Source organism: Caretta caretta, chromosome 22 (genome assembly GCF_965140235.1).
Source record: "Caretta caretta isolate rCarCar2 chromosome 22, rCarCar1.hap1, whole genome shotgun sequence".
In the NCBI taxonomy this organism is placed as follows: Eukaryota; Metazoa; Chordata; order Testudines; family Cheloniidae; genus Caretta; species Caretta caretta.
In genome coordinates, this window is record NC_134227.1 from 8,442,313 (window position 1) to 8,458,770 (window position 16,458).

At 47.7% G+C, this 16,458-nt stretch overlaps 1 protein-coding gene across 3 annotated transcripts in view; it reads right to left on the bottom strand.

The window, feature by feature from the left end:
* The window catches only part of KIRREL3 (kirre like nephrin family adhesion molecule 3), a 751,157-nt gene that overhangs the window by 136,646 nt on the left and 598,053 nt on the right, over positions 1-16,458 (bottom strand). The window lies entirely within an intron of this gene.

Below are 16,458 nucleotides of genomic sequence, written 5' to 3' on the forward strand. Positions count from 1 at the left end.
CTCTATGTCTCTGGGCATTTCTACAGTGCAATCGGAGGTGTGACTGCAGTGTGGGCAGGGAGACCTGAGCTAGCTTTAAAAACAGCAGCGAAGATTCAGCTGCACAGACGTCGACTCGGGCTAGCAATGCACGTACGTACACAGGGGGCCTTGTGCCATCAGAGTACAGAGATGTCTGTCTCGCCCTCTTCAGAACAGACAAAGAAACCCACACCCAGTGGGTCCAGTTTTCCTCTTATGCTGGCGTGAATCAGGAATAACTCCTGCAAAGCCACTGGCAGAAACACAGGTGTGGAAATGGCATAATCAGGTCCAGCCACTCCCAGAGCTCTTCCTTTAGATCTGCGCAGGTCAGGATCAGAAGCCAGGTCCATCTAACTAAGAGATGACATCAGTTAGACAGGGCAGTCCCCCAGTGGCAGCCCTGGGACTGGAATCTGCAGCACTGGCAGCCACAGCCGGGTGCTGCCTTCCCCTGCATTTCCATGCGGCCTGGGCTAGGTTTGCGTATTTTCTCTTTGTGTTTCATGCAGATGCCCTGATCTGCAAACCAGCTGTTCTGGTGATTACATTTTAATGTCTCAAGCTGGGAGTTTGCATTTCGGCTCCATGATCAAACGCGTTAGCCGTTAAACAGATACAACCGGCTTTGAAGTTAACACACTACTAATGCAAATGGGGGTGCATGTGTAGTTCACACCTCCCCAGTGCTGTTGTCTCAGTCTGCTTTGCTCCATGTTCCAAACCCTGGACAGCCCCTTTTAAACATTAATATAGATGTGATTGTTATTTAATAAGAGCCTAATATAGCAGGTCCCTCTTAATTAGCCCAGCTTGCTGGGGGAAACAAAAAAAATGGTGCCCATTAAGTAACGGTCCCAGCAATTAGGGGATCTGGAGCAACACAAATGTTTGCTTTTATTTTGTGAATTGCTTGGGCGGAGGGGAGGGGGAAAGGTAAGCAACATATAGAAGAGTCAACCCCTTTGACTGAGGTGTTCTTTCCCACCAGGCTCCAAAAAGAACTCTGCAAAAAGTTTCAGAGTGGAAAAAAGGCAAAGCTTTGGAGTTTGAGCTTTCCTGTGGAGCCACAAAAACAAAAACTGGAAGCAGAACCCAGCAGCAGGAGCACGTTTTATATGGTATACAGTGCAATCACTTGTGTCAAAACCCAACCCATGTATGTTTTTACTTTATATTTTTGTGCAAAGCTCCTAAATTCTTTGTGCGATTTTTCTCCCAGTCTAGTTCCCACCCGCCCCAACACCACAGTTCAGGATTTAGCTACAATTCTACAATAAAGAGTCAGTGCTCATGAATGACACTACAATAACCATAACCTGAAGAAGAGCTCTGTGTAAGCTCAAAGTTGTCTCTCTCACCAACAGAATTTGGTTCAATAAAAGATATTACCTTCCCCACCGTGTCTCTCTAGTACCATAACAAAGCAGCACACCCAGTCCAGAACTTGTAAGCCATCTGACAATAAGAAAATAGACACAGTTCCAAAGCTGGCCTCTGATATTGGGTGCCTCGATCTGGCTTTCCGAGGTGCTGAGCACCTGCATTTCCATTGAAGTCAATGGGAGAGCTGAATATTCTGCACTTCTGAAAATCAGGCTCAGGGCATCTTGACATGGGCATCGAAAATTTGAAATACCCCGAGTCAGAGTCCACTTTTGAAAACTTGGGTCCAAAGGCCAGATTTCCAGAGGATTTCCAGAGTGCCCAGAGCTGCCACTGACGTCATCGGAGATTGCTTGGTCTTCGCAAGGGTGAAAATCAGGCAAACTCACCCAGGAATGGAGGCACCCAAAATTAGAGTCAATTTTTTTGAAAATTTGGGTTATAATGTGTCCAGCCCATCTCACAGGAACACCTGTGTGACACCAAGACAAATGGATGAACGAATGGATACAGGAAAGGAAGAGAAATTCTGATAAGGAACCATAGTCCAGATCCAAGCAACTTTTTAAAATAAACAACCGTGCAAGGGAAGCATTAAATCAATAACTCTCCAGTGGTTTAGCAATGCCCCGGGCTGGGCAGTCTACAAGGATTGAATCCAGGATCTCTGGCTTCAGCTGAAGGAAGAGTGACTTAGCGACTGTGACAGACTCATAAACCTCCATACGTAGCCTGACCACTAGCCTTGTGGTGCTTCTCCCTAGCAGGTTCTCTAGAGGCTCCCATCCCAACCCACCGTAGTGGTAGGCACTGTTCAGTGAGAACGTCCCTGAGACAGAGATGTCAAATGTGCCAGCCCTTTGCTTTTGGGTTGTTTGTCCCAGACATGTTCCTTCAGAGGCAGCTGGGGAGTGACCGCCAGTCCTGCATCCTAGGCTGGGTGATGTGCACAGGAAAAAGGTGGGACCACGCCTGTTCCTTTTGCTAACAGCCGCCAATTGTGGGTTTTTTTTGTTTTCCTCTAAGCAAATTGGAAGAGGAGGGGGGCAGGGGAATCATCTCCTGTCAGAGGTGTATTCAGGCCCCACTGACTTTAAAGGAAACCTCTTAAGAAGCAGTTGAGTTTTTATTAATATTCGATGAGCCAACCATTCTGTTGGTTCAGAGATAAAACAGCGTTTTCTAGACAGTGTCTTGGAAGAAGGTCCTGTGCAGAATGTAGCTCCCTAAGCAAACAAACAAATGGAGCCCCTTGCACCCCACCCCCTCCTGCTGCCAGCTGGGAAGTGCAATGAATCATGGACATACAATGTGGTGGACATTTTGTGGATGAAAGTGAGGGCTGAGGGGAGCTATCACAGGAGGGCTATGAGCCTTTGGTTCACTCCTCTACAGCTCTAGCATTTAGTCTGGTCATCCAATCAGGCGCCATCTGGGGTCTGGTGAGACCCATTAGTGGGGTTTTCTTGCCGGAGATGAACCCCAGCTGCTGCATTTTGCGGGAGCAGCCCCGGTGTCTCCCCTGATGCGACTATGCAAAAGGAAAGTCCCTTCTTTGCCAGCTCAGGAAGCTGGGTTCCAACCCAGTGAGGATCCCCTCTGACCTCACCCCACCGACGTCCTGTGGAGTTGCAATCTGCAGGAGCTCAAGGCCCTAGTAGACATGCATGGCCTGTAGCCATATGGCTTGGGCTTTGATAGGACAAACTAAGCCAGGCTGGAGGAGACCATCAAAGTCTCTAGGCACTGCAGGGAGTGGTGCTGTCACTAGGAACATCCATCCCTGTGAGTCAATAATGAATCAATGCCTCATAGGTTGCTGCAGATAGAAGAGGGAGAATTTTCGTACTATTACTGGGATCATGTCCGATCCCCATGTGGCCACTAAAGAACCCATCACACTTTCTGGGTTCTTCCAGTTTTGGTTATGTCATTCCGCTGACCTAAACCCCTGCTGCAGTTTCCACTGGAACTGCTTCATCACTTCCTCTCCTAAACTGCTACCTAGCGTTGTAATGTGCTGTTGGGCAACTGCTGTACTCCACTGCAGAGACAGCTGCCTTTCAGCAATAGGTGAAATCTCTCTCCATTCAGTGCCTTATTTTCAGAGATGCTATTCACCCAGAACTCCAGCTGAAGTTGATGGGAGCAGTGGGTGCTTGCTGCTGGTCCCCAATGTATAAAGAGCAAATGTCGTTTTTAAAGGTCTCGGGTAGCCTTGGGGATGGGAAACACTATATCAGTGTGAGAGAGCGAGATATTTATTATTGCCCTGTCGGTACCAACTCCCCATCCCTTCACAAAAATAATAAAAATCCTAACAAGCCAAAAGGCTTTGCCTCTTGCAATATTAAACCTGCTCATTTTATTCTGCCACTTTAATGCTTCTCCTTCTCACTGTGAGTGATAAATAATAACAGCAAAAAAACACCCCACAGACACACAACTGACATCAAAAGCCAAGAGAAGATTGGTAAACAGAAAGATCTGAAGAGAGCAAAGAGGAGGCTCGGTTGAGAGTCAGTTCACGTAGCTCTGACTTCTGTTGTTTCCCATTAATTTTACCCACTATCACAGGTGGTGGAACAACGAGGGCAGCTAATTACTCCCTCTCTCTCTTCTCTTGTTTGCTTGGAGCAAAATAAACTAGCTAAATTCCAAATCCTCCTCCAGCCCCCAATCCCAGAATTGTCCATTGAGGGAATGGAGCACTTGGGGGAGTGTATTGGAGGATGATTGGTTTTGTAATTTATGCACTCATATACTTCCTGCTTGGACTCGCTGGAGTAGCCATTTCCCATTGCTTCTCCACGCCGCTCCTCCCACGGCTTCTCAGTATTCGATCCCAGGCCCAGAAGCTGATCTCTCAAAACCCACTCTTCCACACTGCTTCCTCCTGGGACTTTATCCTCCAACACGTCAGCTTATAAGGGAACCAACACTGGAGACAAAGGGAAGGGGATGGCGAGGCCCCATGCCACCAAAGCAACGCAGCCCATATGGGAATAAGGGCTTGATTCAACTTCCCCTGAGGTCAGTGGAAAGACTCCTATGGCTTTCAATGGGAGCCGGAGTCTACCCTAAATGGTGCAGTACTAAAGCCGGACGAGAGGTGATCTTGCATTGGCTGGCACCAGCATGGTATTCACGGGCACCCAAAAGAGTCCCGTCTCCTCCTCAGTCTGAAAGAAGGGCACTCCACTAGCAATGCAGGACATTGAAGGGTCGCCAGAGGGGTGGGGAAGACAGTGAAATGGGGGGGGGGAATGTGTATGTGGGGGGGAGTTGGGAGGTATGTCACAATTTCTTGGGACCATGAGATTCAATTAGAACCCCCTCCCCCCACCTCAACGAGAATTAATTACAATAGAAGAACTATTCAGAACAAAGCGTCTGAAGCAGCACCCACAGGCACTGTCCAACTCCCACGGACAGGGAGCTGGGATTCGAATGCTGCTCCAAGAGCACAAGCCTCGATGAGGGGAACGAAAGGGCAGCCTGCAGAGATCTGACTAGCCACAGTGCCCATGGCCCCTGTGTGAGCCTAGCCCCGGGGAACAAGCCAGACCCACCTCTCTGGAAGGGGGATTGCAGCCAGCTTTGATTTCGACTAGCCTCTTGAGTGCAGCCCACCCAGGCCCCTGGCTACCTGCCCGGGCAGCTTTGTGACTCCAGCTAGCTTTGACTGAGTTAGATCAGCGCTAACTCGGGGGCGTCTACATGTGCAGCAATCACACCTTCCAAATGCAATGGAGACGCACCCTGTTGGGTACATCCACATGGCAGCTGGCAGCGTGCTGCCCAGCCCAAGCAGACACACAGATGCTAGCGCTGCTCGAGCTGGCATGCTGAAAGTAGCGGTTTGGCCCTGGTGGCCACCCACCTATATCCCCGGGGGGCTGGGCAGATTTGTCCTGGGGTGGCTAGCCCAAGCCGCCATCTCTGAGACTCCCAGCTCCACTGCTATTTTATCTGCTCTCTCCAGGAAGCCCACTCCCAGCTGCAGTGTAGACATACCCTGTGCATGACGGCTAACACCAGGGATGGATCCGGGGACCTCTAGCAGTAAAGAGCAAGCTTGACAGCTCCAGCACCCGGCACTGGCCTCCCGTTCTCCCTGCATCTGGCCCAGAGGGGGATACACAGCACACACTGACCAGCAGGTTATCTAGAGACCAGGTAACCTAGGCCACTTCCATTCCCCATTCTCTCATCGTCCTGCTCTCATGTGAGTAAAGGAGAAGGGGCCAATGGGGCGGGTGGCTTAACACCTGTAGCTTCCACTCCCACTGGTGCTGACGTGCAGCAGCCTCACCCAGCCTACTGCGCCCAGCCAAGCTTTGCAGAATCCGGCCCCTTGCGTTAAGAGTTGATCGCATTCCTTCGGGAGCCTGGCTTCTCTCCCTGGACTGTGAGGTTAGGGGAGGGGGTGAAGAGCTTTTGTTCCACTTCTCCAGCTTCAGGAACAGAGAGCCAACCTTTCCTGCTTGTCAGCTCCTTCCCCTTTGCAGAGGGCATTTGTCTCTGTTAGCTGAGCAGGGTTTTCCATAAAGCTGTAATGGGCATTCTGCAAGCCAGGGCAGAGCCAGCGCCTTCCAGAGAGTCCCTCCTCATCGGTGCAAGATGACACCAAGTAAGATGCATGAAGCTATTAAACACTCAGGCCCGTTTGCTTTGCTCAAACTAAATGGGTTGAAAGGCCCAGACTGGTTCAATTTGGCCTCTTTTTCTGGGCTCATGCCACTGCACTACATCACTGCGTACAAGCACAGGACGTGCTCTGGGGGCTGCCGGCTGCAGGGAGCGCCTGCCCTAGGCAGGCCCCAGGGAATGTTCAGGAACAAGCCCAGCAATCCCACCCACGCAGTATAGTTCCTCTTTAACCCTTCTGGCAGGCTAGCAGTGTCAGGAGGAGAGTGACAGCCTTTACTTGTGCACAGAACAGCTTCCCCATGCAGCCCCTGATTAGGGTCCAGGCCTCACCTCCAGAGGTACGAAGGCTCCAGGTTAAGGCACTGGGCCTTGGTTCAAGGCCCAGCTCTGCTACAAACTTCTTGGGAGACCTTGGCCAAGTCACTTTGTCAGTCCCTCTGACACTTTGTCAGTCCCCTGTAAATGTGGCCGATAAGGCTTCCGGTCCCGTTAGCGTATAAGATCTCCAGGCTAGAGACTGCTTTGTGCTACAGCGTGGCCCTGATCTCCAGTTGAACGTATCCAGCTTCAGTACTTACCTGCTCCTTGTTACCGTAGTGCCCGAGCACCTCACAGCCTTTAAACATATTCATCCTCACACACCTGCTGTGCAGTCGGGCAGTGCTGTCAGCCCCAGGACGCAGCTGGGGAATTTAGGCACAGACAGGCTAAGACCCAGACCCTCAGAGGTATTTAGGCGCCTAACGCCCATTGAAATCACTGGGAGGATCTGGGCCTAAGTGTCTGGCTCAAGGTCATACAGGGAATCAGTGGCAGGCCAGGGCACTGAAGCCAAGACCCAGGCTAGCATCCCAACCACTGAGCCGTCCTTCTGTCACGTGCTACGCTGCCCTTCAGGAACCGCCGTGATACACAGAAGGGTATAAAGTGGAGAAAACTGGGCCACTGTCAGGGATGCTTTGGCCCCTCCCTCCAGACCAAACCAAAATGACACCTCAACCTCCACCCCAATCACAGGAATTGCAATAGTCACTAAAGCCAACATTGCTTTCAGCCTCATCTTCCAGCTCCGTGCCTGACCTGGTATAAACTGAGACTGGGGAGAGCAGCGTCAACACGGAGGCTGCCTTCGGTGAACGACTTTCTCTGAAGTGGGTGTATCCTTGGGATTTAAGCTCAGGTAGGACCGCCAGTTGACTGGGATCCTCAAGTGGGAAAACAAGCGGAGTAGTACCATCTTCAGAGAGAACCAGCCCCACTCTCACCCCACCACCCCGGCAGAGAAAACGCACTCACCGGGAAAGCCAGTTGGAAGGTTTCCGATGGAAAGTTTTTCCTTCGGAAAAGGAGGTTTTTGTCAGAATCAAAACATTTTGTGGCAACATTGATTGCGATAATGTTTTTGTTGAATAAGAGATCAGATCATAGAGCTCTGATGACCTCTTCAGGATGGCGAGTTTTGATTGCCCAGTCTGAAACAAATTTTCCTTTCCATTTTTAAAAATTGCATATTGGAGAAAATAATGTAAAAGATTTAAAAATTGAAATAGGAAAAAAGTTCTCATTTTAGCCAAACAAAATGTTTCCATCAACCTGAAATGGCTTTTCCCCCTCAAATTTTGTTTCATGGGAAACGTCAGAATGTTTCATTTTGGAACAGAATTTTTTTTTGCAGTCATGAAGTTTCCGATGAAATCATAGAATCATAGAATATCAGGGTTGGAAGGGACCTCAGGAGGTCATCTAGTCCAACCCCCTGCTCAAAGCAGGACCAATCCCCAATTTTTGCCCCAGATCCCAAATGGCCCCCTCAAGGATTGAACTCACAACCCTGGGTTTAGCAAGCCAATGCTCAAACCACTGAGCTATCCCTCCCTTTCCCGGAGGAAACTCCGGGTCCTGCACAGCTCTACTCACCGGCCTTCAGAATAACTGAATAGTCCTGCTGCCTTGTACAAGGCAGGGGGCAAGTTTACTGGTTTATTATTTACAATATACCCACTTCATGGATGCCTTCCATCTGAGGACCTCAAAGCACTTAACGAAGAAGGCAAGCATGCCAGCTGGGATAGCAGGGCTGAAAACGCAGTAACGGGCATAGAACAGCCTCCCTGTGGCCCAGTGGGAGGATTCTATCTCACACCAGTCCACAAGGGGAGAAAATGACAGAACTTGGCAATGCCCCGTTTCCCATCATCCTCATCACTAAAGGACACTCACCCCAGCTTGTCCACACTTGAAGCTGAGCTTTGCCCTGCCAATGCACGTGTCTGAGCAGATTTCAGAGCACTTTCTGTAACCCATGGGATGTAGATGTGTGTTAACCCTCCATGTGGGTCCAAACCTATACCTCTCAACACTGTGACACAGACCTCCATAACTTGAGCTAAAGCAGCAACTTTGTCAACAGGCAGCATTAGTAGGCTGTTATCTTCTATTAGGACTAGCTTCTGGAGGGAGAAACACCACCTTCTTTACAAACACATTACATGTGTATGTGCCCGTGTGTCCCCATGAGGGTGCACACAATAGCCAATGCGTGTATGCAGAATAGGGTTGCCAACCCCCCAGGATTGTCCTGGAGTCTCCCAGAATTAAAGGTTAGTTTTTAATTAAAGATTATGTCATGTGTTGAAACTTCCAGGAACACGTCCAACCAAAATTGGCAACTCCAATGCAGAAAGTACTGTAGAATGCCTGTGTTTGGAAGGATGCATGTGTATGCAACAACAGGAGCATGTATGAGGATGCATGTGTCCCCTTTTCTGTACAAGAGTGTGTGCGCGTGTGTGTGTGCAAGGAAAGGGGTGCCTGAGTGGGCATGTGGCAGGGGCTTGCTCACAAGAGCGTGCCAATGTTTGTTAGTGCAGGTATGTGTGCAGGGTGAGGCTCCATGTCACATGCACAGCGCGTTGCAAGGCTTGTGCAGGTGACGCGGCGTGGCATGCACTCAGGTGCAAACGCCTTTTTGTGACCTCGTCGTGCTTAGAGAATGGAGACACTGGTTTTGCAAAACAGAGTCCCGGTGCGGAGCCAAGACAGGCGACAGCTTGCACAGGTTATTCATGGCAAAGATGACAGTGCCGAGTCTGCAGTGGATCCCTGCCCAGAAAAAGGCATTTGTATTGTTTAGACATTTCCCTCTGTGTTTAAAGTTGTTTACCGACGAACATATTGGGAGGTATAAAAAAAGAAATGTTGGCCGGAGACCAAGACCTGACATTTCTATCAGAGGATGAGAGAAGCCCCACAACATAAATCAGAGCAGCTCAGTCTCCTGGAGAAAAAAATAACTCTTCTTCCATCTGATCCTAGTTTGATTTTATTAATTAATTTATTTATTTCAAAGAACAGGATGCTCGTTGTTTCCGGTCTTGCATGACACCTAAGGAGTCTTTCACCTCCTCTGCAGGCCAGGTCTATTCTTTCTCGGGGGGATTGAATTACCCAGACCACATGGCCCTGGGGCCTTCGGGATTTCACCCAAGCGCTGATTTCGTATTCACCTATTTTCTGATGACTCCGTGGGCTCTGTCTGCATCTAAGACTTTACACATGTTCCACTCCTTAATATGGTTTCCCTTCAAAAGCAGAGGCAAGGTTCAGAAAGTTGGTTGGTTTGTACTTTCCAGGCTCACAGCTCTGAGTCCATGAACTGCTCGGATAAAGTCTGCTGATTTTTGTAATAAGAAAATGCGACTCTCTCCCCTCTTTTTCAGAGCCCTGGAGAGCCACCACATCTTTTATCCCTGTGCTTGGCTGATGGTCATGCGGCTTGTCCCCATTTGAATGCCTGCAGATGACATCTAGAACTGTGCAAAGGGATGTTTTCACCCACTGCTGTGAACTGGAGCCAAGGCCAGATGTTACCATGGTGTTGGGGCCGTGGTGTGGGAAGTGCCACGTGACTAGGGATTTTGGTTGTACAACCCGAGGCACCTTAAAGTGACCCAGTACTAGGCACTTTCTGAAAATTTAGGCCCCTTTAAGGAGTCTCAGGTTGGACACCCAAAATACGCAAGCGCTTTGAAAATCTTGGCCACTGAGGTTTGGATGAGATATATAGTCAAAGTCCTGACTGCTTACCATCATTAATGATCCCTATAATGCCATCAACCCCAAGGTCCTGGTCATATTCCAGTTTTGGAACGCATTTCTTGCCTGTTCACTTCTCCGTACAGTTTCAAATGGATATATTATTGGGGTTTTTCTTCTTCTTCTTCTTCATCATATCCTCTCCTAAACAGCTGTGTCCTGTCCTGACAGCTGCTGTGTTCCCCTACAGAGACAGCTGCATTTCAGCGGTGGGAGAACTGACTCTTTTGCATAGTCTGTCAAGTGCTTTGGGATTCTTTGGCATGAAACCGAAAGGCCCTAAATCAATCATAGCTGTTAGATGAAAGAAAGCCCTGGAATGGTGGCAAAATCCCCTTAGCTTGTAATTGTGGTGAGAAAAAAGCTTCGAGTGATGTTAATCCGTTAAGGGAGCTTAAGAAACCCAAACAAATGAAGTGCTCACATTTTTCAGGCTCCTTTTCTTTGAAAAACAAACCAACAACAAAACAATTTTCTATGCAAAAAATACAACCCATCAAATGACCAATTAATTTGTATAGAAAGTCCATCACGCATTGGATCATAAAATGCTTTGGACTGAGTGAGAGAGAGAGAGCTTTATAGAGCTGCAAATGCTGACACCAAGACAACTAGGGAGGGTGAGAGGATGAATGGCGCTGAGGTGGGGGGGAAGGGAAGGGAAGGGAAAGCAGGGGAGCTAGGAAACCAGTGCTACAGCTGCAGGGAGGATGACTGGAAGGAGACAGGAATGGGGCAGAGGAGTGTGATATTTAGACTCAACGTGGTGATTAAAGAACAGAGGGACAGCTCTTTGTGCTGTTACAAGGGAGCAAAGCTGTCCTAAAACCTGTTTGAGCCCCTGCCCTGGGAGAGTCCCTAATGGAATGAAGCTCCTATGCCACACACCGCATGCTGTGGCCAGAGCAGTGGGCCTGGCCAGAGGAAAGGGGGCATGGCTGGGCATCCCTTGCACCCTGGTGATACCACAGGCTGGGGCATTGGGAGACAATGCAAATTAGAGCAGCCCTCAAACTGCTCTAACATGCACCAGTGGTGAGTGGAATCTAGCCCAGCACTGAGTGCCCCAGGGCCACTGAGATGCAAAGGTGTCATAAAGCCATTTCAGCAACCCCTCCGTAGCTGCACTAAGCTGAAGCTGAGGAAAAGGCTAGTTCAAGCAGTCTTGAACTCTGGGGTTGTGTCAGGCTGCGGCCAATGTCTTGTCCCTCAGCTAAGGTGGGTTGTTCTCCCTTTGACTGTGCGAGTGAATCCATCATGGTGTAACGTCTCCTGGGAAAGTTCACCAAAGCTATTTTCCCAGCTTGGCATGTGCTTCATCTTTTTTTTTTTTACCATACATAAGAAAACTAAGCTACTTGTATCTTTGACATTAACTGACTTCTCAAATGAATAACTCTTCTTTGTAACTAGGAATGCAATTATTGCTTTATTGCGCTGATGGCAAGATTTCCAGCCAACAGGAATAGCTGCTACCAGCACACTCGATTGTGCTAATTAAGCTGTAAAAGTCTAACAGGAGGTAAAAAGAACAGGAGTACTCGTGGCACCTTAGAGACTAAGAAATTGATTTGAGCATAAGCTTTCGTGAGCTACAGCTCACTTCATCGGATGCATTTTTTTTGTCAGTTTTTTTCCCCCACTGGATGCATCTGATGAAGTGAGCTGTAGCTCACGAAAGCTTATGCTCAAATCAATTTCTTAGTCTCTAAGGTGCCACAAGTCCTCCTGTTCTTTTTGCGGATGCAGCCTAACACGGCTGCTCCTCTGAAACCTGACAGGAGGCAGGTCATGATAACCTGTCCCCGGAGGTGCTGCTCAGTTAACTTGACCTGGTTTTGTTGTAAAAGTATAAATGATGGGGTGTGTGTGTGTAACACCCAGTGAGGAGCGATGAGCAGCTGAGTACAGGTGTGAACATGAAAGCCGCTGCAATGCTGAAGGAAGCCAACAAGAGAAGCGATGTTGGCTGGTGCACTGGCTCTCAATCTTTTTTCATTTGTGGACCCCTTGGGAATCTATTGTCTGTGTATATAGTTGAATTCTGTACAGTCAGTTTTCAATCTAAGTCATTCATCGACCCCTTAGGCATAATCCCCAGATTATGTCCACGGAGCACAGGTTGAGACCCACTGATCTATAGGTAGGGCACTGGAGTGGTGGTCAGGAGACCTGGGTTTTGTTCCTGGTCCTGCTGTGCGACTTTGTCGCTTCCTCTCTGTGTGCCTGTGCTTCCATTCCCACCCTTTGTCTACTGAGACTGTAAACTCTTTGTGGCAGAGATGTTTCACTATGTATCTTTCCTTCCAGAGTCTGGTGGTGTCACTGAGCCATACTCAGCAGCCCCTTCCATGACTTGAGGCTGTGTCCAGCAGCCTCAATGAAGAAATCCTTTGGATTCACTACAACTGAGTCTTATCTCTTCTATACCACTGTCATTCCCTGCACCGGCCAGAGGGGACACTAGGTGTTTCTGTCCTTCTTCCACTGTTCGCCTAGTGTTATCTCAGGAGCAAGAGCTCCAAACTCTCCTTGAGAGAGTTGAGAGACATTGCTAGGCTTGGCTGATCCCCGTTGGTTTGTTTGGGAAGCCCTGATGTTTGGTTGGTGCAGACTTTGTTGGGGGGGGGGTTGGGGGTTAAAACAGAGGCTCCCCAACTTCCCTCCTCTGAACCTGCACGTGGCCCATCAGAGCACCCCTCAGAACTGACCGCCCTGTATTTTCCACGGCAAAGCTAGATCCACCAGCAGCTCAAGATAGCAGGTGTGTATACAACAGCTTTGCTCTGAGGGAAGCAGTTCAAAGCATGTGCAATCAGATTCCACTGTCTTCATTTTCCTCGCCCTTGTCTATCCAGTCACAGTCCCTACTGCCGGAGCACAGAGCACCATGTGCCAGGGATGGGGCTGTCACAGGATTTCCAGGCACATGAGGTGTGTTCTGGCCACTGTCTAGACAGCTCTTCCTACTCTCTCCTCACATGTTGGCTTGTGGCAACTAGAACAGATGCATGCAACCCAACAGTAGAGTTCTCAGATTCCAGGACTGTGAGTTTTATTGACCAGGTCTACACTCATGGATACACACACCACCCTGACTACACTCCCAAAGTCCTGTCCCAGCCGGCACTGGGCTCAATATAAAATCTGGGAGGGATTCTCTGGATGGGCAGCCATGCCCTGGTTGTTCCAACGTCTTGCTCAGGAAACTAGAAGAGAGATCCTGCTGGACATTGTGTGTCTTGCAAGATACTGGAGTCAAGACTCCAACTGAGAGCTCTCTGTCGTCTATAAGCATCAGCTCTGCTAGGGGACCAAAAAGGATTCAAATGCATGACACATGTAATGTCCAGGGGGATCTCTGAGATTAAATTTGACTCAACTGGAAGTTTATCTTTATAGTTCTTATACGTCTGATCAGCTTAAGGGTACACAAGAGTCAAACCACAAGGTCCAGCATGTGGACTGATCCAAAATGCAGCTTCCCTAGGGAGGAGCCAGTCCAGCCTCGGTATCCTGGGTTGGTTTGGGGAAGCACATAGAATCATAGAATATCAGGGTTGGAAGGGACTTCAGGAGGTCATCTAGTCCAACCCCCTGCTCAAAGCAGGACCAATCCCCAACTAGATCATCCATTCTCACATGTAGAGAATGGATGATGAGGTAATTAATAGGCAGGTCTACAGCACCCTTTGATGATCTCAAAACGTTTGACACAGGGACCAGATTGGGGGGAAAAAATTGATAGTACTGTCCCAGGCTCCACCCCTAACCCTTGCTTACGTAACGATGCCAAAATGAGTTACCAATGGGAGCAGATTGTGCAGATCTTGATAATATGATTGGCCCTCTCCTTTCTCATACGCTTTGATCATCAATGAAGTGGTTAATGACACCACAAATACGTAACATTTATATACTAACACCTCAGAGTTACAAACACCAGAGTTACAAACTGACCAGTCCAGACCTCATTTGGAACTGGAAGTACACAATCAGGCAGCAGCAGAGACAAAAAAGCAGTGCAACACAGTACAGTACTGTGTTAAACGTAAGCTACTAAAAGAAAATAAAGGCAAAGCAGCATTTTTCTTCTGCACAGTAAAGTTTCAAAGCTCTATTAAGTGAATGTTCAGTTGTAAACTTTTGAAAGAACCACCATAATGTTTTGTTCAGAGTTACGAACAACCTCCATTCTGAGGTGTTTGTAACTCAAAGGTTCTATGGTATACCGCTTCACAGGTGGAAAACACTGTACCGTAATTAGTCATTGGCTAATTAAGTCACACGTTATATGCAAGAGGTAGGCAGGGAAGTATTATTCTACGGAAGAGGAAATTGAGACAGGAAGGTGAAATGACTTGCTCGTCATCACACTGTGAAAGGCTGGGTTAGAACTCAGAGCCTCTTGATTCCCTAACCCGTGCACATTCCACAGTTCATGCTGCACCACTCTGGCCATTTAAATCAGTGCCCCTGGGATTCAGCGTTAACACTCCTAGGATAAATGGGTCTGCTCACACCTCTTCCAGAGCTATTGTAGCAGGCTGTCCATAGATTCAGGCAGACACCACAGCACCGCTATGCAATCAGTCACATTCTGAGCATTTTCTACCCAGTCATAAGGGCTAGAAGGTTTTGATTTTTTTAAACTCATAAGCTTAGATGCTGGGGGGCAAGATGGACCCTCAAGAAAAGTGACCCCTGGTGTTGAACCAGTCTGACCCTGACTCTTGAAATCATTAATTAATTTACCACTAAGAGACCCCCTGGGAGGAAGGTATCATTTCTGAGGCACAGACAGATTCAATGACTTTCTCCAAGGTAATTGGCAAATTTAAGACTGGAACACAGAAGCCCTGGCTCCCAAGCCTCCTCTCTAACCTCTTGTCCAGATATTAGCAACTTTTTCTGGCCTGTGATCCCAGACTCTGCGACCTTCTCCATCTAGCTGGATCTGGCCAAGATCCTCCCCATATTTGGAGCAGGGCGGTTGTGAGTTGTGCTGGTTGGGAAATTGTTGAGGAAACTTTTTTTTGACCAAAAAATGCCAATTTTTCTAAAACTGGTCATGAAACAGGGTCAAACTTGATGAATCCCCTGAAATGAAAATTTTTTGGAAAAGAAAAGTTTGGAAATTGTCAAAATGTTTCGTTTTGACATCTTTTGGTTGTTTGAGTTGAAGTGACTTTCCAATTCTAAATTTTAGTCCATTTAAATTTTAAAAAGGTTTTTAAAAGTAAAAATAAAAATGAAACGTGTTGAAACTGACTTGATCAAAACAAAAGGTTTTGATTGACTTCACATAATTTTTTTTTTCCAGTTTGTTGGTTTGCAAAAATATTTGAGATTTTTGAATTTTTGGAATGCAAAAAAATGTTGAAATCTCAGAAATTCTGTCAGGAGAGGAAAAACATTGCCTGCCCACCCCCAGTCTTGAGTGAACCCCTGGCCCCATTCTTGACCCCCAGTTTGAGCACCCCTACTCTACGCCAGTGGCTCTCAACCTTTCCAGATGACTGTACCCCTTTCAGGAGGCTGATTTGCCTTGCGTACCCCCAAGTTTCACCAAACTTAAAAACTACTTGCTTACAAAATCAGACATAAAAATACAAAAGTGTCACAGCACACTAGTACTGAAAAATTGCTTTCTTTCACATTTTTACCATATAATTATAAAATAAATCAATTGGAATATAAATATTGTACTTACATTTCAGTGTATAGTACATACAGTGGTGTAAACAAGTCATTGTCTGTATGAAATTTTAGTTTGTATGGTCTTCACTAGTGCTTTTTATGTAGCCTGTTGTAAAACTAGGCAAATATCTAGATGAGCTGTTGTACCCCCTAGAAGACCTCTCTGTGTACCCTAAGGGGACACGTATCCCTGGTTGAGAACCACTGCTCTACGCTATGCAGCCGTCAATGATCCTGCATTTTGCCTTATACTGTTCCTATTAAACAGCCTTTGCCCATGGGTACCAAGAGTGCAATAGAAGCCCAGAGATGCTAATGAAGTTATATCTTTCAAAAAGACTGTAAAAAACATACAAGCCCCAAATTCTCCCATAATAAACTGTTCATTCAGTGTGTGTTTTGATAGTTATGTCCTCAACCATATGGTTACACCACCGTGCTGCCAGGGCTCTAATCCCCTCTAAAGTGCCAGTGAATCTCTGACCAAGGATTTTGGTGTGTGCAGCAAAATGCATCCGGCGGCCGATGCAGAGATGGAGTCCATTAACATACAACATCACTATCAATGGGAGAGATTGTGGCTGGAGCACCAGACAGCCTCTC